Source organism: Ascaphus truei, chromosome 7 (genome assembly GCF_040206685.1).
Source record: "Ascaphus truei isolate aAscTru1 chromosome 7, aAscTru1.hap1, whole genome shotgun sequence".
Lineage (NCBI taxonomy): Eukaryota > Metazoa > Chordata > Amphibia > Anura > Ascaphidae > Ascaphus > Ascaphus truei.
The window spans coordinates 2,753,277-2,775,713 of record NC_134489.1 but is presented as its reverse complement, the minus strand read 5'-3'; the positions used below and the strand labels follow the sequence as shown (position 1 = coordinate 2,775,713).

The window sequence follows — 22,437 nt, the reverse complement described above, 5'->3', positions numbered from 1 at the left end:
GATGCAGAGAGCCAGCGAGTGCAAAACAGAGGCGGAACCACACGAGGAGAAACCCACACATCCCCCTCCCTCCCCCTCCCCCCCCTCTTTTTTCTTTCCCCCCACCTATCCCGGGGTCTTTCTGTTCGTCTGTTCGTCTACCCGGTCTGTCTGTAAATGTCAGTCCTTACACATATTGGGGCTACATACGATGCATGCCGATCTTGTATTGCGCTGTTAACATATATACTGTATGTACATGATATCTGAACAAAATAAAAAAAATTTAGTTGAAAAAAAAAAGTAGGCTGTTATATGGGGAATTACATAAATTTGTATGTACATAATATTAGCATGAAATGACAATCTACATTTCTAAAATACACCTGTAACATCTAATACTGAACAAGAGCTAAGTGAATGTCATCTTCCATATACATGCAGTGTGTCATAATGTATTAACATTAATCAACTGATGATTAATAGATATTCATATGTTCTAAAATATGCCTTCACTCATTCAGTGAATGAGCATTTATAAACATTCATGTGTACAAGGACATACTTGAATGTTTGCAAGCATCTGTACATGATCATACATACACTATGCATGAAAGAGTCTGCAGTAAAGGACACCAGTACACAAAAATATTTAGTGAATGTGCTTATTTATTTTTGTTTATCCTTTTGAGAGTGAGTCACAGGCCTGCTTGTTGGCTGTTGTGTTCGCCTTTTCCCTGTGCCAAGTACTCTCGCCTTAACTTTACCACTTGTACTGGCCTGTGGCAGTTCTGTGGCACTGGGTGTGGGCTGTGGCACTTCAGGGGCACTAAGTGTGGGCTGGGGCACTTCAGGGGCACTAAGTGTGGGCTGGGGCAGTTCAGGGGCACTGAGTGTGGGCTGTGGAACTTCAGGGGCACTGAGTGTGGGCTGTGGCACTTCAGGGGCACAGAGTGTGGGCTGTGGCACTTCAGGGGCACTGAGTGTGGGCTGTGGCACTTCAGGGGCACTGGGTGTGGGCTGTGGCAGTTGAGAAACACTTGATAAACATTGCAAGAGTGGTGGTGGAGCCCTTTCTTGTTTTTGTGTTTTAATCTTCTTCCAAAAGCTGGTTATTAGTAATTGTTGCCCTAACTTTCTTTTGCGTGTCTCATTTGTAGGTGTCGGTTCCATGTTTTGAACAGATGTCAGCGGTTGGATGTTGACAGGGACCTGCACAGAACTTGCACCTACTGTACCGGTATCATCCAGAACTGGGGAATGAAGAACTGATGACTCTGGAGAAAAAGTAGCAGCATGTAAAGATCCATCCTCTGATGGGGTAAAGTGGAATTGTTGTTCTCTTGCTGTACTCCGAAACTGATTTGCTTGGCTTACATTGAGAACTAGTGCTTGTAATGTCCTGTTAACATTTTTTATTTTTTTAGGAACTTGGATGATGACATTTTTAATTTGTGACATTTCTGATATTGACCTTTCATGCATCCTTTCATGTAGTGACATCATCCTTTCAAGCATTGACATAATTTCTGAATGGCGACAATTTTCTTCACCCAAGATTCATTCTTCAGAAGCTGCAATAGCTGAGTAGGTGTCACGAGCAGGAGGACTTGAATGCTGGGTTAATCCAGGAGTGTCAACATCTTCATGGTCACTTGAGAGAATTTGTCCTTGAGCGGCAACATCTGGTTCTACAAATAAATAAAGACATTATGAATTGACATGGAACTTTCATTTTTTGTAGACTATAATGATAGTTCTCATACTGCTGCGGCACAGTTTATTCGAGCATTTGCCCGTTCTGTGCCGAAGCAGTAGCCTGGCGCGCGCCCGAGTGTGACGGGCGCACGCCGAAGCAGCGGAAGAGCGCCCTCCGATCGGGGCGCTCTCCCTACCGCTGCCGGGTCCGCCGGGTCCCCCGGAACCCCCTGCCGCTGTCCCGCGATCGCGGGACAGCAGGGCTCCCTCGGGGAGCCCCTGGACACGCGTGCAGGGGGCGCACGCTCCCGATGACGCGTGACCGCGCGTCTATGACGCGCGGCACGCCGAGGGGCGGCCACTAGCAAGCCGGGAGATTTCCCGGCTTGCGGTACCGACCACACTTCAATAAAGTGTGTCGGTAGTGTAGTGGAACACATAACATGTTTCCATAATTAATTATTTGTGTCCAATTAAAAGGTGATGCTTGAAGCAACAATGAAGTTTCGACTCAGTGTGAAAGAAGAATGAATTAAAGTTTGTTGTAACATCACAACTCCTAGCTGATACTTGAAAACAGACACAATACATGTTGTGTCATGAAACACTACATCTCCTGTGTCAATAACTGATGAGAAGTTCATTACATGTGAAAGGCATTTATTTTGCATGGCAAATGAAATGCTTCCAATGTAAAAATTATATGGCCTGCACCTCATACACTCACCTTCTATTCTTGATGATGACCTTGATGAGACAGGTGACGAGACATGTTCAGAGTCACGTGCCACAGGTGACACAGGAGCTGGCGGACCAACTATGTAGAAGAATAACATCAGAATTTTATTGTCATGTGTACATAATTAACATTAAGTATCTGTAGTGGGAGTACTTATGGCTAAATATCAGCATCCCGTAAGGAAATCACAATTCTATGGTTAGGGCAATCTGTATATTATCCATCTTAACCTAAATGTACATGTGAAACTAATCGTCACATTTGTTTTGAACACCATACAACATACATACAATGTTCATGCAGGAATGCGTTATAAAATTAACTGGTCTGTTGTACATACACTGCATATGTGATAAAGAAAAAAGTGATCTGCACTCATATAATCGTGATAATTGTGCTCAAGTGATTATATATATATAGTGATAAATAAATAAATATAAACCTGTTACAGAAATATAGATTATGCTGCTGTGCTCGTGGTATGGCTCCACAAACCGAACTAGTGCAAAAACAAAAAGAGAGACAGCTAAAAAAAACCTCATTGTGTAGTGTATAAACAAAATTGTATTAGTAATCAGGTAAGTATCGCACGTACATCAAATAACTGAAAAATAGGCAAGACATGTTAGGGACATGTTACCACTCTGTGCTCTGCAATCGTGGATGATTGATGTGGGTCACCAGGATCAGCTCTCTTCCCGCAAGTTCCGTAGAATCGATGCAGACTTCTGCTTGATCAATCAGACCTCTGATAGCAGGATGCAGGCGCAGTAAACGCCGCCACGAAAGGGGAGACCTCTCCGTTTTTTTACCGCCACGGAGGGGAAGTCTCTCTGCCGGTTCCTCTATCTTCGATCACAAGACGCACGCCAGTGACGTCATCAAACGGCGCCAGCCAGAGACGCGAGTCGCATCTGAATGAGTCACCGTTTAGGAGGTGAATGTCCCAAGACTATCCCGAACCACAGAGTGATATGGAAATAAGCAAATAGGCAAATAACAATAAAAACCTCAATAGGTATATAAAGAATGCGCCCTCATTCAATCCAACGCGTTTCGTGTATTAAAGACTTCGTCAGGGAATGGTCCAAAAACCGGAGAGGTCTCCCTTTTCGTGGCGGCGTTTACTGCGCCTGCATCCTGCTATCAGAGGTCTGATTGATCAAGCAGAAGTCTGCATCGATTCTACGGAACTTGTGGAAAGAGAGCTGATCCTGGTGACTCACATCAATCGTCCACGATTGCAGAGCACAGAGTGGTAACATGTCCCTAACATGTCTTGCCTATTATTCAGTTATTTGATGTACGTGCGATACTTACCTGATTACTAATACAATTTTGTTTATTCACTGCACAATGAGGTTTTTTGCGCTGTCTCTCTTTTTGTGTTTATACATTGCATATGTTGGGTATTAATATAGCTACAATAATGTACATCACTACCATGCAAGCAAAGTTTACTCTGCTTATAATTCGGTACCTAATTGTGGAAATGTGTATGAATGTTTTTAGTGATCTGTCTGAACATTGAAGAGAAGCAAGTGTAGCGCTCAATGTGTCTGACACTCAGCAACACGTGCAATGTGTCACTCACAGATGGTACTGGTGTGAAAAGGTGGCGTATCTATAACGTTACAATAATATATAACTGAATGAATGACTAACGTACGTTGTAATATATCGTGGACTTGTGCTTGAAAGTAGTAAGATAATTACCATTTCTAATTAATGTGATGAACTTGTGTTCACCTTGTCAGCTTCTAACAACTGTAGTCCCTCCCCCAGCACTTGACACCACCATGACCTCTTAGCTGCTTCTCCCACCTGTAAGCCCACCCACAAGACTTGACTCTACCATGACCCTGTGATCTGGCTCTCTGGCCGACACCACCCCCTCTGTTCACCTCTATGCTGTGATTACATATTAATTGAAGCTGGTTTCACACACCGGTACATGAGCGAAATACAAATAAGAAGTGAGCTACATATGAACACAATTAAATACCATATGGTACATGTTCCTATTTATGCTCACATTATACTACATGAAGAGAAAAAAGAGCTTTCATAATACATAATGGAATTTGTTAGTGAAAATTATTCATGATCGCCTTTCAATTGACAATATTCCATGCAAGACTTTATTACGCAGTAACGGCCTGTTTATAGGTGTAACATAGATTATCACAAATATATATATATATATATATATATATATATTATATGTATATATGGATCGACACATACATGAAAAAGTGAATGATGCATTTGTGTGCACAGACACAGTATAACGAACAACACAGTGATGTTAAACATTACTGTGACAAAAAATGACTGCGGGTGTGCTTTGTGGTTATGCATGTTAACCCATTGTTTGTAAAAAGATTCGAACATACATTCAGCTTTCAACTATAGGGGAAAGATGTTGAATGCTTTGTAAACTAGAAGGTTACAGTGTGTGTTATTTGGAAGATCATTACACACAATCCCTTCATGCAGGTCAAGTGGTGTATGTTGACTCATAATGATGTAAGCCACGATAGTTGAGCCAATACATATTTCTAAACACACAGATATAATAAAATAAAAAAAATAAAAAAAAATATATATATATATATATAAATATATTTTTTTTATGTTTTATTTTGGACAACTAAATATAAATATATATATATATATATATATATATATATATATATATATATATATATATATATTTATATTTAGTTGTCCAAAATAAAACATAAAAAAAACATATTTATATATATATATATATTTTTTTTTATTTATTTATTTTATTTTATTATATCTGTGTTTAGAAATATGTATTGGCTCAACTATCGTGGCTTACATCATTATGAGTCATCGTCGTGGCTTACATCTATATATATATATATATATATATATATATATAGAGAGAGAGAGAGAGAGAGAGAGACATATATACAGATATATATGTAGGTATGCTTATATTTGGAAGAAATTATAAGTTGCAGCGGAAATATAGATAAGAACTGTAACATAGGACACGCGTAGTACAGTAACATTTGTCACCTGGTGGAAATTGAGCTGAATAAATTCCGATATCTCTGTCCCCTGGCAAACCCTCCACGACGACAGGAAGAAATTTTTCACGCAGCTGCTCCTCCAATGGAGTTAAGATTAGAGCTTGTGCTGGCGGCCCACCTCCACTGGCAGAAGCATGCATCCGTTGTGCTTGGATTTTTTTCTTTAAATTGGCCTTGATATCATCAAATCTCTTCCGACAATTCGTGCGGTCCCTGACATGATTCCCACATGCAGACACAGCCAATGTTATTTGTTGCCACATTTCTGCTTTTGAGGCTGAACTTGTCCGCCTTTCAAATACATAAAAAAATATATGACCTTACAAATTAATAGAAAGACGAACATTGTACAAAAATGATACCTGTTCCAAGACATACCAAACATGCTGGTTTAGGTTGAATACTGCACCGACACACTTTATTCGAGCAAATACCCAGTTTGTACCTGGCAGATACCTGGAATGCGCCGCTCCTCACCTCTGACAAGCCCCGTTGCGTTTGCCTTCCCAGCCTGGGTTAATGCCTGGCTGACGGGCGGCTGATCTGTTAAATGATAATGATTAGGATTTAATAGGCTGCAATGCTTCGCGTGTCTACCAGATGGCATAAATTCATGAATTGTAATGCAGTATATATATATATACTGTGCAGTATTGCAGCCAGCGGGAATAAAATGCTTCAATCCCTGCCTGGAAAATAACGCAATGCACTCGGGCAGAAAACAGTCACAAACCTCAATACACCCGGGTATACCCGAATTCGTGGGACTAGCCGAGCTCGAATAAAGTGTGTCGCCAGTGTATGTGTAGCACATGAGCATTTACGTGGAAACATACAAATCTAAGGAAGCTTGCATGATTATTGTATGAACTTTAGCAAACTTTTTTGACTGATTGTTATGGTCGTTATAAAGCATGAAGGATTATGTGTGTAACAATTAACTTTAATTGATAGATATTAGAGATTAATAGTTTGATATTAACACATGTCACATGAGATAGGATAAAATGTCTTTGAACAATCAATGCAAAGATTGACTTACCTAATAAATGCCCATACAGAGAGTCATAGTGCTCCAAAATCCCTGTGACAAGAACTCTGTTTTCCTCATCATTGAAACGAGGATTACGTGGCCGCTCCACACGTTTCTTCCGACCACGTGCAGCCACAGAGCTTGGGTGCTGCTGACTGGACTCTCCTTCTTACAATGGAAGAGACTCCAAAAGGGGCCCACCACCAACCACCCCACCACCAGACACCCCAGCAGCACCAGCAACAGATACCCCAGCAGCACCAGCAACAGACACCCCACCAGCACCAGCAACAGACACCCCAGCAGCACCAGCAACAGACACCTCACCAGCACCAGCAACAGACACCCCAGCAGCACCAGCAACAGACACCCCAGCAGCACCAGCAACAGACACCCCACCAGCACCAGCAACAGAGCCACCAGCAGCACTCGCACTCACAGCAACACCACTCTCACTCCCAGCAACACCAGTCGCACTCGCAGCAACAGCACTCCCCTGAATCCTACGTTCACTCAGACGTGTACTCATACGACTACCAGTACCACTCACACCAGCATTACTCTTCCCACGCCTTTCGGCTATACCTATAGCACTCACAAAGAACAGAAAAGAAATTTAAACACAATCGCACTGAACACTTACAAACTGAAAACAAGACAAAGATGTTAACAAAACAACTCAGGACAAACCTCTCACAATACACAACAACTCTCTCTGTCAATATGAAATATGTAAATCACCAGCTCTGTGTGTCTCTCTCTCTCTCCCTACAACACAGAGAATGAATAAAAATACACGCTGCCTTTAAATGGGCCGCTCAATCAAAAATATGCTTGCTTCGGCAGATTCAGCAAGAAGTTTCATTGGCGAACCTAACACCACCTCGCCATGCACGCCGATATACCTGTGTGTGATCGGCAAATCATCGCCAGAGTGGGAACAAATGTTTTCGTCTTGATTCGGAAGGGATTCGGCACTTATTGCATACAGCGAGGGAAAATCGGCACAATCATGCCGATAAGGAACACTTGGCGAGAGGACTTTTTCGGCGCTTACTGCATAGAGCCCATATTCGGGGACAATACAAGGAGCTTTCAAAAGAACTATTCATCCCAAGGGCAGTACAAGGGACTCGGGCCATCCCTTAAGGTTGGAGGAAAGGAAATTTCACCAGCAACAAAGGAAAGGGTTCTTTACAGTAAGGGCAGTTAAAATGTGGAATTTATTACCCATGGAGACTGTGATGGCAGATACAATAGATTTGTTCAAAAAAAGGTTGGACATCTTTTTAGATAGGAAAGGTATACAGGGATATACCAAAAAAGTATACATGGGAAGGATGTTGATCCAGTGATTAATCCGATTGCCAATTCTTGGAGTCAGGAAGAAATTTATTTTTCTCCTTATGAGATATCATTGGATGATGTGACTCTGGGGTTTTGTTTGCCTTCCTCTGGATCAATAAGCATAGATATATGATAAAGTATCTGTTGTCTAAATTTAGCATAGGTTGAACTTGATCGACGGAAGTCTTTTTTCAACCTCATCTACTATGTACTGTAACTATGTAAGAGCTGGTCAGCTTCGTCTCGCTCTGGAAAAACAGCATTCCGTGTACATGACTTCTACTCCCCCTGGTGGAATCATGGTCACTCCCTCGTGAGTTTTGAATAAGTCCCCGTATTCTACTTCATCCAGGTTCGGACAATCTTCTTCCGTCATACTTGGTTGGATGGGTAGAACCGATAGGGGTAGTTCACAGGTCTCTTTCAGGTAGGCTCGGAATACTGCATGTACCACATCAGTATTTGTTCCCAGGATGACCGGGGAGCTTGGATGCTCTTGAGGTTCAGGGCATATCAACACCTACACGTCCAATGGGTGGGATTTTCCAATATTCAACTGTAGTATGGCCAGCCGACGCTTCTCCATGTCGTCAATGGGATATTCCTCATGACTGAGTCCCCACAGTCTCATGGTGTCCGCAGTTTGCAATGGCAGGTGGTTTAGATGTTGGTCATAGAACGGGCGATACACAATGGTTACTTGAGAACCAGTGTCTAATAACGCGGTTGCATATATGTCTTCTACGAGGATGCGTACTGCACCGACACACTTTATTCGAGCAAATACCCGGTATGTACCTGGCAGATACCTGGAATGCGCCGCTCCTCACCTCTGACAAGCCCCATTGCGTTTGCCTTCCCAGCCTGGGTTCATGCCTGGCTGATGGGCGGCTGATCTGTTAAATGATAATGATTAGGATTTAATAGGCTGCAATGCTTCGCGTGTCTACCAGATGGCATAAATTCATGAATTGTAATGCAGTATATATATATATACTGTGCAGTATTGCAGCCAGCGGGAATAAAATGCTTAAATCCCTGCATGGAAAATACCTCAATGCACTCGGGCAGAAAACAGTCACAAACCTCAATACACCCGGGTATACCCGAATTCGTGGGACTAGCCGAGCTCGAATAAAGTGTGTCGCCAGTGTATGAGGGCAGCTGGCCCCACATGAATGTAAGCGTCCATTGATACGGCTTCTCCAGTGCTTGGTGGAGTTGAGCCCTCAGAAGATGAGGAGGGTATTTTTTCAGTCTGAGCCATGCAGGTCATGGCTTTAGGGGGAACGGATCTGACCTTTCTTGTCCCCAGGCAAGCATTAGCGAAGTGCCCTTTTTGGCCGCTCTTGAAGCAGACTGGACCACTCTGAGGGGTCTCAGCTCTCGAGGCCTCCGACTCCTACTTGGGAGAGTGGGGTGTAGCAGTAGGATTTTTGTGAGCAGTTTAATCCTCCTCGCCTTCGATTTCTTTGTCTTTTGCGATCGCTGCTCTTTTTAGTTCATCTTGAGGATATCCTTTGGCAGAACCAACGGTCTTCTCTCTTTTCGCAGAGTCACTCGGAGGTTTGGACCGGTGCAACCATAGGTTTCTCTCTTGAGCTAGTACTTTATCCATTAAGTCTTCGAACTCTAGAGACTGGGGTGGGGACAGAGTGCAACTGACTCGTATTGCCACCGGGTGCATAGGCAATGTGCCCTGCAGAAGTTTCTGGACGCACATGCCATCAGCCTGGGCCGCCGGAATAACCTTCTTCTTTACCAGAGGCCATAGAGCCAACTGGATCTGACGAAGAAACTCCGACACTTCTTCTCCTTCGACTTGCATGAGAGAGTAGAACTTGGCCAGTAAGGACATGGCATCCTTGGGAACACCGTAGGTCCGTTTAGTGCCTGGATCAGGGCTGGCGCATCAGCGTTGGGGTGATTATTGTTGTACAACTAAACCATATGAGCAGCTGGTGGTCGTAAGCACTCAATAATTCGTTGTCGTTTTATGGCGTCAGAGCAAGTCCACTCAGGAGCACGTGTTCCGCATGGTCTTTCCACTCTTCAAACTCAGCCTCGCCCGCAGGCCTGGATGAGTTACTGAGAATATCTTGAGCTTACGGTATTTATGGGAATAGGAGGACTGGCTCAAGGCTTCTACAAGCTGAGGTAGAATTCCTCCCGCCGCTGGGTCCACCTGGTGCAAGGGCTGAGGAGCTCGGGACTGTGTACTGGATTGGAGTCTTATACGGGTCTGAAGTTCAATGGAGGGGTAAATGGATGGTGGGGGCTCAGTCTGGAGGGGGGTCTCCAGTGGGGACCCGGGACTGAAAATAACTCTCGGTAGCAGGGGCTCTGAATATAGTAGTGAACTCCCTGTAAGTAAAGTGTCATATTTCCCGGAAGCGCGGGAAGGTCCCGGCGTGACCTCGGCGTGGGGTATATGGGATGGTTGTGGCAAAGGCAGTTCAGAAAAGATAACCAGGCATCCCGGAGGCAAGGCTCCTGGAAAGTGTATTGCTGCAGGGGTGATATTCCCTCTTACTTCATGACGGGTTGCTATAATGTGTATGTACCAGTGGTATGTGGAGTCCCATTTCCGTCCTATTTGGCGGGCTTGAACAAACCCTGGAAGTGACCTGACCCGATTAATGACTTCTTGGGAGGGAATGCCCGCGGGCACATCACCCACCGCAAGCACCTGGTGGGGGGACTCGTCTAGTTCCAGCGCCCAGGCGTTCACTTGTTGCATAGACGGGGAGAACATGCTGGTGAATGCAAACAGCTAAATTTTGACTTGAATAGAGCACCCCAGGTCTGAGATCTCAGCAGCGTCTCCAAATGTAACACACTTCCCTCCCCCAATCGCAGATAGAGACCATGTGTGGGAATACACCTGTGTTACCGTGTGTGCTGCATTACCTGATAGGCTCACAGAAGGCCTGAACCTCCGCCGCTGGGAGCCTGGGGTAGACCTGATTCTTCGGTTACAGCACCTCCACCTGTAAGGGATACCGCAGAATAACAGAAGGGGATCCGTCTGATCCGTGTCGTCCGCCTACGCATGGGGTGAATTCCGGCTTGGATAATATCACCGTACCGTCTATAATGTGGGGCTGGTCCATCCCCAGTCCGCAGGCCGCAGTCATAGCATGGCGTAATCCTCCATGCAGATAGTCTTTATCCTGAGTGATGTCTGATCCCAGACACAATGATCAGGGTTGCGCAGCAGATGAGCTGTGTCCCTAAACTCCGGCAAATAACTTAAGGGGGAGGTTCCTTATCTAGGGCCTGTCCCTGAAGCAACCACAATCTGGGGTAATGATAGGAATACATAGTTATATAATTACATAGTTAAATGGTTACGTGGTAGATGAGGTTGAAAAAAGACATACGTCCATCAAGTTCAACCTATGCTAAATTTAGACAACAGATACTTTATCCTATATCTATACTTACTCATTGATCCAGAGGAAGGCAAACAAAAACTCCCATTAAGGGGAAAAATAAATTCCTTCCTGACTCCAAGAATTGGCAATCGGATTAATCCCTGGATCAACATCCTTCCCATGTATACTTATTTGGTATATCCCTGTATACCTTTCCCATCTAAAAAGATGTCCAACCTTTTTTTGAACAAATCTATTGTATCTGCCATCACAGTCTCCATGGGTAATGATTTCCACATTTTAACTGCCCTACTGTAAAGAACCCTTTCCTTTGTTGCTGGTGAAATCTCCTTTCCTCCAACCTTAGGGGACGGCCCGAGTCCTTTGTACTGCCCGTGGGAAGAACAGTTCTTTTGAAAGCTCCTTGTACTGTCCCTGAATATATTTGTATATAGTTATCATATCCCCTCTTAGATGCCTCTTTTATAATGTAAATAAATCTAATTTAGCTAGCCTCTCCTCATAAGTTAGATTGTCCCTCCCCTTTATTAATTTGGTGGCTCTTCTCTGCACTCTCTCTAGTTCCATAATGTCTTTTCTTAGGATTGGTGATCAAAATTGTACTCCATATTCAAGGTGTGGTCTTACTAGTGCTTTATAAAGGGGCATAATTATGTTTACTTCCCTTCCATCCATTGCCCGTTTCATGCAAGATAAGATCTTGTTTGCCTTTGCAGCTACTGCATGACTTTGGGCACTATTGTTAAGCCTGCTGTCTACAAGCACTCCTAAATCCTTCTCCATCAAGGATTCCCCAAATATATCTCCATTTAATTTGTAAGTCGCCTTTTTAATCTTGCATCCCAAATGCATAAGCTTACATTTATCTGTATTAAACCTTATCTGCCATTTACCTGCTCACGTTTCCAGTCTCTCCAAGTCATTCTGAAGAGAAATTACATCTTGCTCTGATTCTATTACCTTACACAATTTAGTATCATCAGCAAAGATGGAGACTTTGCTCTCAATGCCAACATCAAGGTCATTAATAAACAAGTTAAAAAGCAGGGGTCACAGTACCGATCCCTGAGGTACTCCACTCACGACTTTAGCCCAACCTGAAAAGGTTCCATTTATGACAACCCTCTGTTGTCTGTCCTTTAACCAGTTTTCAATCCAGGTGCATATATTATTCTGAGTCCAATTTTCTTTATTTTGTACACCAACCTCGTGTGAAACCGTATCAAAAGCCTTTGCAAAATCTAAGTAGACCACATCAACTGCATTACCCTGGTCTAAATTCCTACTTACCTCCTCAAAGAAACAAATAAGGTTAGTTTGGCATGATCTATCCTTCATAAATCCATGCTGACTATTACTAATAATTTTGTTTTCCATTGGGTATTCCTGAATATTATCCCGTATTAAACCTTCAAGTAGTTTCCCCACTATTGAAGTCAGGCTTACAGGTCTGTCATTTCCCGGTTGTGATCTAGCTCCCTTTTTAAATACCTGGGGCCTATGGGGCCTATGGGGGTAAACTGGCCTAGTGCAGGGGCTACTGCTCCCTTGGTTGCCGTTAGTGAGGAGCAGGTAGGTAGCTCGGTGACAGTTAGAAGGGGAAGCAGGGGCAATAGGGAGAGGCAGGTCGTTTCCGAGCTGACACATCCCAGAAATGGCAAGGCTGGGGGAGACTAATTCCTCTAGCAGCCAGGTGAATAGTTCCTCCAGCACAGTGGGGACTCAGGATGCTCAGATACAAAGAAAAATTGTGGCTGTAGGGGACTCCATTATTAGGAATGTAGATAGGGCAATCTGTTGCCGGGACCGCATGAACCGAACAGTTTGTTGTCTCCCGGGTGCTCGGGTTCGGCACATTGCGGATCGGGTAGACAGATTGTTGGGGGGGACTGGGATTGACCCTGCGGTCTTGGTACACGTTGGCACCAATGACAAAGTTAGAGAAAGATGGAGGGTCCTAAAAAATGATTACAGAGATACTGCACCGACACACTTTATTCGAGCAAATACCTGGTATATACCTGGCAGATACCTGGAATGCGCCGCTCCTCACCTCTGACAAGCCCCGTTGCGTTTGCCTTCCCAGCCTGGGTTCATGCCTGGCTGACGGGTGGCTGATCTGTTAAATGATAATGATTAGGATTTAATAGGCTGCAATGCTTCGCGTGTCTACCAGATGGCATAAATTCATGAATTGTAATGCAGTATATATATATATACTGTGCAGTATTGCAGCCAGAGGGAATAAAATGCTTCAATCCCTGCCTGGAAAATAACCCAATATACTCGGGCAGAAAACAGTCACAAACCTCAATACACCCGGGTATACCCGAATTCGTGGGACTAGCCGAGCTCGAATAAAGTGTGTCGCCAGTGTATAGGCCAAAAGCTTAAGGCAAGGACCTCCAAGGTAGTATTTTCTGAAATACTACCAGTGCCATGCGCTACCGCAGGGAGACAGTCAGAGATCAGGGAGGTTAATGCATGGCTAAGAAAGTGGTGCAGTGTGTGGAGTCTGGAATCGCGGCGCCCGCGCCCTGGCCCCTCCTCACCTGCTTTAACCCCCGCTGCCGAGGTGCGTGCCCCTCGATGGCGCCACTTACCTCCTGCTGCCCTGGGGGTTCCCCGCCGTCCCCAGCGGTCTCGCCTTCCTGCTGGCTCTTCCCTCTCCCATGCGGCTGCCATGTGTCACGGCCGCGCGCGTATACAGCCAGAATAATAGTCTTCACCTGCCTGCAAATCAAGTGGACCTATCCAGGATAGCTCCACGCACTCCTCCAGGCCTGCCTCCACCTCTGATTGGTCAGCCGCACTTTATAATGCCTCTCCTCCCACTCACTCATTGCTCGACATAGTTTCCACTAGGATTACTACTCTGGCATTCTCTCTCTTATTCTCTCAGGTTACGACTTGGCTTGGCGGACGTCTATCTCTGGCTCTCGACCCCTGCTTGGACAATGACCTTCCAGAATTCTCCAATCCCTGACCTTGGCTAAACGGCAACGACGACGGCACTTCTTCTCCGGTACCGGCAAGTATTGCTAGCAACATCACCTGGCCTGGCAACGCCTAAAAACACCACACTCCGGACACGCTCCTTTTGCTGCGGGTGCGTGCCCATATACGTTCCTCACCTCAGTAGAAGGGATGGGTCTGTTCTGCGGGCTGCACCGGCGTAACATGCAGGAAGGAGGGGTTTGGGTTTTTAGAGCACTGGGGCTCCTTTTCTGAGAGGTGCCATCTATATTCTAGGGACGGATTGCACCTCAATGAAGAGGGATCTTCTGTGCTAGGGGGGAGAATGCTAAAAAGGTTGGAGGAGATTTTAAACTAGGATGGAGAGGGGAGGGGAATGAAACAGATAATGAACTAAATGAAATAGAGCAGGATACTAGGTGGTATGGAGGTAGAATGGGGGCAAGTGCAAGTTTGACAAGCAGTGAGACACCCATAGTAAATACAGATAATACTAGAAAACTTCTAAAGACTAAACCAAGTGGGCGCAGAAAGGAAGAAGCAGATAAGATAATAGTACAGGCTGAAAAAAAACTTAAATACATGCTTGCTAATGCAAGAAGCCTGACAGATTAAATGGGGGAGCTTGAATTAATAGCTGCAAGGGAGCAGTATGATATCATAGGCATTACTGAAACATGGTGGGATGAAACGCATGACTGGACAGTTAATTTAGAGGGTTATTCTCGTTTTCGGAAGGATCGAACAAATAGAAGGTGAGGTGGAGTATGTTTATATGTTAAACCGGATCTAAAACCTTTTACAGCTCAACCCCGTTATAGCGCGATCCGCTATACCGCGGATCGCTTATAACGCGGTTTGAGCGTGGACACCGAATTTAAATTTTTTTTTTGCACACACACTGCACACACTCACTGCACACTGCATACATTCACAGCACACTGTACAAACTCACAGCACACTGCATACACTCACAGCACACTGCATACACTCACAGCACACTGCATACACTCACAGCACACCACACACACACACACTCACAGCACACTGCACACACACACTGACACACACACAGCACACTGCATACATTCATAGCACACACTCACAGCACACTGCATACATTCACAGCAAACTGCATACACTCACAGCACACTGCTCACTCCATGGCATCTCCAATTATCAGGGGAACTTGCCTGCATGCAGTGTGATTGTGACAAATCTATTACAAATCTATTACAGAGTGCTTTTCCTGGTAATGTACAGGTTAATAAAAGCTTCAATCAGACTTAGAACTTTTGCAACTCATATTGACAGATTTATTATAAATCATTCTTCCTGGCAATGCACAGGTTATTAAGAATTTATATTAGTGTAGGGACCCTTGAACGTGGTCTGCCGTGAAGTTTGGCTCAAGGGCTTACAACAATTTGGCCAAAATGTTAAACTAAAAGACCATTTTATTTATTAGTTATTTATACATGTATATTTAGGCACTGTACCGTATATAAGTTTTTCTGGATGTGCACTGAGCTTTGTCTGTGTTTTATGTTATGTCTCTGGTTTTAAATATAAATTGCCATGCTCAGTAGCACTCCTCTGTGAAACTTATATGCTTATATATATGTTGTGGGTATTTTGGGGGTTCAATTTGAGCTTGTAGGTGTTCTGTATGTTTTATAATTCTTGTGCAGCTAGTCTTGGCTGTTTTGGAGGGTGGCAACCTCCTATCCAATTGAAGCTCCCTCCCTCCCACATTTAAATGGTTAAAAGCTCACTCCATGGCATCTCCAATTATCAGGGGAACTTGCCTGCATGCAGTGTGATTGTGACAAATCTATTACAAATCTATTACAGAGTGCTTTTCCTGGTAATGTACAGGTTAATAAAAGCTTCAATCAGACTTAGAACTTTTGCAACTCATATTGACAGATTTATTATAAATCATTCTTCCTGGCAATGCACAGGTTATTAAGAATTTATATTAGTGTAGGGACCCTTGAACGTGGTCTGCCGTGAAGTTTGGCTCAAGGGCTTACAACAATTTGGCCAAAATGTTAAACTAAAAGACCATTTTATTTATTAGTTATTTATACATGTATATTTAGGCACTGTACCGTATATAAGTTTTTCTGGATGTGCACTGAGCTTTGTCTGTGTTTTATGTTATGTCTCTGGTTTTAAATATAAATTGCCATGCTCAGTAGCACTCCTCTGTGAAACTTATATGCTTATATATATGTTGTGGGTATTTTGGGGGTTCAATTTGAGCTTGTAGGTGTTCTGTATGTTTTATAATTCTTGTGCAGCTAGTCTTGGCTGTTTTGGAGGGTGGCAACCTCCTATCCAATTGAAGCTCACTCCCTCCCACATTTAAATGGTTAAAAGCTCACTCCATGGCATCTCCAATTATCAGGGGAACTTGCCTGCATGCAGTGTGATTGTGACAAATCTATTACAGAGTGCTTTTCCTGGTAATGTACAGGTTAATAAAAGCTTCAATCAGACTTAGAACTTTTGCAACTCATATTGACAGATTTATTATAAATCATTCTTCCTGGCAATGCACAGGTTATTAAGAATTTATATTAGTGTAGGGACCCTTGAACGTGGTCTGCCGTGAAGTTTGGCTCAAGGGCTTACAACAATTTGGCCAAAATGTTAAACTAAAAGACCATTTTATTTATTAGTTATTTATACATGTATATTTAGGCACTGTACCGTATATAAGTTTTTCTGGATGTGCACTGAGCTTTGTCTGTGTTTTATGTTATGTCTCTGGTTTTAAATATAAATTGCCATGCTCAGTAGCACTCCTCTGTGAAACTTATATGCTTATATATATGTTGTGGGTATTTTGGGGGTTCAATTTGAGCTTGTAGGTGTTCTGTATGTTTTATAATTCTTGTGCAGCTAGTCTTGGCTGTTTTGGAGGGTGGCAACCTCCTATCCAATTGAAGCTCCCTCCCTCCCACATTTAAATGGTTAAAAGCTCACTCCATGGCATCTCCAATTATCAGGGGAACTTGCCTGCATGCAGTGTGATTGTGACAAATCTATTACAGAGTGCTTTTCCTGGTAATGTACAGGTTAATAAAAGCTTCAATCAGACTTAGAACTTTTGCAACTCATATTGACAGATTTATTATAAATCATTCTTCCTGGCAATGCACAGGTTATTAAGAATTTATATTAGTGTAGGGACCCTTGAACGTGGTCTGCCGTGAAGTTTGGCTCAAGGGCTTACAACAATTTGGCCAAAATGTTAAACTAAAAGACCATTTTATTTATTAGTTATTTATACATGTATATTTAGGCACTGTACCGTATATAAGTTTTTCTGGATGTGCACTGAGCTTTGTCTGTGTTTTATGTTATGTCTCTGGTTTTAAATACACTCACAGCACACTGCACACACTCACAGCACACTGCACACACTCAGCACACACTCACAGCACACTGCATACACTCACAGCACACTGCATACACTCAAAGCACACTGCACACACACTGACACACTGACACACTGTCACACTGACACACACACACACACACAGTCTCACACAGTCAAATACACACACACACACACACACACACACACACACACACACACACACACACACACACACACACACACACACACACACACACACACACACACACACACACAGAGACACACAGACACACTGTCTCTTTAAGGGAGCTTGCTCTCGCAAGATGGAAGCAGAAGCAGGAAGCAGAGACAGGGAGAAGAGCTGCCAGATGCCGGGTAAGTGCTGTGTGCTGTTGCCGCTGCCCCACCGGGTCTGGGAACGCTGGAAGAGTTCTCAGCTTTCCCCCTCCGGCAAACACGGTACCACCACAAAAAAAAAATTGAATTTTTTTTTTAAAAATTTCGGCGGCTATTTTTTTTCCGCGACCCCGTTTATAACGCTGTGGTCGCAGGTGGCCCCTGAGGACCGCGCTATAATGGGGTTAAGCTGTATTAGGCTTGATGTTTATGAAGGGAATGATGAAAATGTAGAAACTTTGTGGATAGAAATTAGCAGTGGAGGAAAAACTATTAGGAAAATGTTTTTGGGAATATGCTATAAACCACCAAATATCTGTGAGATTGAGGAAGCTAAAATACTTTTGCAAATGGAAAAGGCATCAAAACTGGGTCATGTTTGCATAATGGGGGATTTTAATTATCCAGACATAGACTGGGGCAATGAGATTAGAGTTACAACAAAAGGAAACAGGTTTTTGGGGGTGCTTGAAGACAATTATATGACCCAAATTATTGAGGAACCAACCAGGAGAGGGGCAATACTGGATTTGGTCATATCAAACAATGTAGAAGTAATAACAAATATTCAAGTCCTGGAAAATTTGGGTAACAGTGATCATAACATGGTCTCATTTGAAATAAATTATCAAAAAATAGATTTCTTGGGTTCAACAAAGACCTTAAACTTTAGAAAGGCAGATTTTAATAAACTGAGGTCTTATCTAGTAGTAATACAATGGGATGATGTTTTTGCAGGGAAAAATGTAGAAGATAAATGGGCAGTCTTTAAAACATTGTTAGAAAAGCATACTTATCAGTGTATACCCTTGGGTAATAAGTATTAAAGAAATAAGTCAAAACCAATGTGGCTAAAAAAACAGGTAGGGGAGGAAATGGACAAGAAGAGGAAGGTGTTTAGATTCTTTAAGTCAAAAGGGACGGAGACATTGTATCAGAATTATAAGGAATGTAACAAAAATTGCAAAAGGGCAATCAAATGAGCAAAAATGGATAATGAAAAAAGAATTGCAAAAGAAAGTAAGGTCATCCCTAAAAAGTTCTTTAAGTACCTTAATAACAAAAAAATGAGAAAAGAAAATATAGGACCCTTTCAGTGTGAGATGGGTAGGCAGATTATTATTGGAGATAAGGAAAAAGCAGAGGTATTAAACAAATTCTTTGCCTCTGTGTTTACCAGGGAAGAATCAAGTTCAAAAGTAGTGCCGCAGGAGGAAGCCACAACCTCTATATTAATGAACTGAGGAAGAAGTTCATAAGCGACTTGAATAAATTAAAGTAAATAAGGCACATGGCCCTGATGGCATACATCCAAGAGTTCTCAAGGAGTTAAGCTCAGTAATAGCCAAACCATTATTTTTAATATTCAAGGACTCAATTTCCACAGACTCAGTACCACAAGATTGGCGTAAAGCAGTTGTGGTGCCTATATTTAAAAAGGGAGCTACAGTAGATCACAAACGGGAAATTACAGACCTGTAAGCCTGACTTCAATAGTAGGGAAACTACTTGAAGGTTTAATACGGGATAACATTCAGGAATACCTAATGGAAAACAAAATTATTAGTAATAGTCAGCATGGATTTATGAAGGATAGATCTTGCCAAACAAACCTTATTTGTTTCTTTGAGCAGGTAAGTAGGAATTTAGACCAGGGTAATGCAGTTGATGTGGTCTACTTAGATTTTGCAAAGGATTTTGATACGGTTTCACACGAGGTTGGTGTACAAAATAAAGAAAATTGGACTCAGTAATAATATATGCACCTGGATTGAAAACTGGTTAAAGGACAGACAACAGAGGGTTGTCATAAATGGAACTTTTTCAGGTTGGGCTAAAGTCGTGAGTGGAGTACCTCAGGGATCGGTACTGTGATCCCTGCTTTTTAACTTGTTTATTAATGACCTTGAGGTTGGGATAGAGAGCAAAGTCTCCATCTTTGCTGATGATACTAAATTGTGTAAGGTAATAGAATCAGAGCAGGATGTAATTTCTCTTCAGAAGGACTTGGAGAGACTGGAAACGCGGGCAGGTAAATGGCAAATGAGGTTTAATACAGATAAATGTAAGGTTATGCATCTGAGATGCAAGAATAAAAAGGCGACTTACAAATTAAATGGATATATATTGGGGGAATCCTTGATGGAGAAGGATTTAGGAGTGCTTGTACACTGCAGGCTTAGCAATAGTGCCCAATGTCATGCAGTAGCTGCAAAGGCAAACAAGATCTTATCTTGCATCAAACGGGCAATGGATGGAAGGGAAGTAAACATAATTATGCCCCTTTACAAAGCACTAGTAAGACCACACCTTGAATATGGAGTACAATTTTGGGCACCAATCCTAAGAAAAGACATTATGGAACTAGAGAGAGTGCAGAGAAGAGCCACCAAATTAATAAAGGGGAGGGACAATCTAACTTATGAGGAGAGGCTAGCTAAATTAGAGTTATTTACATTATAAAAGAGGCATCTAAGAGGGGATATGATAACTATATACAAATATATTCGGGGACAATAGAAGGAGCTTTCAAAAGAACTATTCATCCCACGGGCAGTACTATGGACTCGGGCCATCCCTTAAGGTTGGAGGAAAGGAAATCTCACCAGCAACAAAGGAAAGGGTTCTTTACAGTAAGGGCAGTTAAAATGTGGAATTCATTACCCATGGAGACTGTGATGGCAGATACAATAGATTTGTTCAAAAAAAGGTTGGACATCTTTTTAGATGGGAAAGGTATACAGGGATATATCAAATAAGTATACATGGGAAGGATGTTGATCAAGGGATTAATCCGATTGCCAATTCTTGGAGTCAGGAAGGAATTAATTTTTCCCCTTAATGGGGTTTTTTGTTTGCCTTCCTCTGGATCAATAAGTAAGCATAGATATAGGATAAAGTATCTGTTGTCTAAATTTAGCATAGGTTGAACTTGATGGACCTATGTCTTTTTCCAACCTCATCTACAATGTAACTATGTAACCTACAACCTCCCCTAACCTGCTCCCAGCTTCAACTGCCCAACGTGCTTCCTTGTCAGCCCCCTTACTTCCTTCCTCCAGGAGGATCCTATCCCCCTATTGGCTCCCTGGTGTCATGTGGCGCGTTCCTGAGGCTCATGGGACTCGTAGTCCCTGCCAAGAGCCTTCTGTGATAGGTCGGGGTTCGCGCGCATACACTGGCGACACACTTTATTCGAGCTCGGCTAGTCCCACGAATTCGGGTATACCCGGGTGTATTGAGGTTTGTGACTGTTTTCTGCCCGAGTGCATTGGGTTATTTTCCAGGCAGGGATTGAAGCATTTTATTCCCGCTGGCTGCAATACTGCACAGTATATATATATATACTGCATTACAATTCATGAATTTATGCCATCTGGTAGACACGCGAAGCATTGCAGCCTATTAAATCCTAATCATTATCATTTAACAGATCAGCCGCCCGTCAGCCAGGCATGAACCCAGGCTGGGAAGGCAAACGCAACAGGGCTTGTCAGAGGTGAGGAGCAGCGCATTCCAGGTATCTGCCAGGTACATACTGGGTATTTGCTCGAATAAAGTGTGTCGGTGCAGTACTCTGCGCATGTGCGATATCCTGTAATGGCCACCGCACTGCCAGGGCTGCTGCACATGCTCCCGCTTCGCGCCTGCATGCTGCAACTTCCAAAATGCCGGCCCCCGCTAGCCTGGTGCGCCGCAAGCTACCGGCGAACGGCTCGCCTCACCAGCCGCCCCTGCACCCTCCCGACACCCACCGGACCTATGTCCTACCCTCTGGCGGCCCCCACAACCGCCGCAAGGGTAATGGGGGCCATAGAAGCCCAAGGGGAACCGGGGCTATATGTATAATCTGGACTCATCAGACCCCAACTTTAATAAAACATCCACTGAACAAATAGATAGCTTTTTACAGACATGCAGACTCCCAAAGCTAACTGCGGGGGGATCTGCAGGTCTTAATGCTAAAATAAATATTACAGAATTAAAAGAGGCTATTAAAGGTTTGAAAGCCTCAAAAGCCCCAGGCCCAGATGGTTTCTCAAATTTATATTATAAAAAATATTGGGGAATTTTAGCACCATTTCTTTTGGATATGTTTAATAGTTTTCTATCGGGTTTCGAGATTCCCTCCCAAATGCCAAAAGCAAATCTTGTTGTGATTCCTAAGGAGGGAAAAGATCCAATGAATTGCGCAAGTTATAGTCCAATCTCACTCCTCAACAGAGATTAAAAAATATATAGTAACATTTTGGCAAATACAGGCATACCCCGCAGTAACGTACGCAATGGGACCGGAGCATGTATGTAAAGCGAAAATGTACTTAAAGTGAAGCACTGCCTTTTTCCCCACTTATCGATGCATGTACTGTACTGCAATCATCATATACGTGCATAACTGATGTAAATAACGC

At 43.2% G+C, this 22,437-nt stretch overlaps 1 long non-coding RNA gene across 1 annotated transcript in view; it reads left to right on the top strand.

Moving 5' to 3' along the window:
- LOC142498476 (uncharacterized) overlaps positions 1-1,700 on the top strand; it is a 125,464-nt gene extending 123,764 nt beyond the window's left edge. The window contains exons 2-3 of the long non-coding RNA XR_012802430.1: positions 1,140-1,300; positions 1,477-1,700. This is a non-coding gene — a long non-coding RNA (uncharacterized LOC142498476). The remainder of the gene's footprint in view (positions 1-1,139; positions 1,301-1,476) is intronic.
- The last annotated feature ends 20,737 nt before the right edge of the window (positions 1,701-22,437 follow it).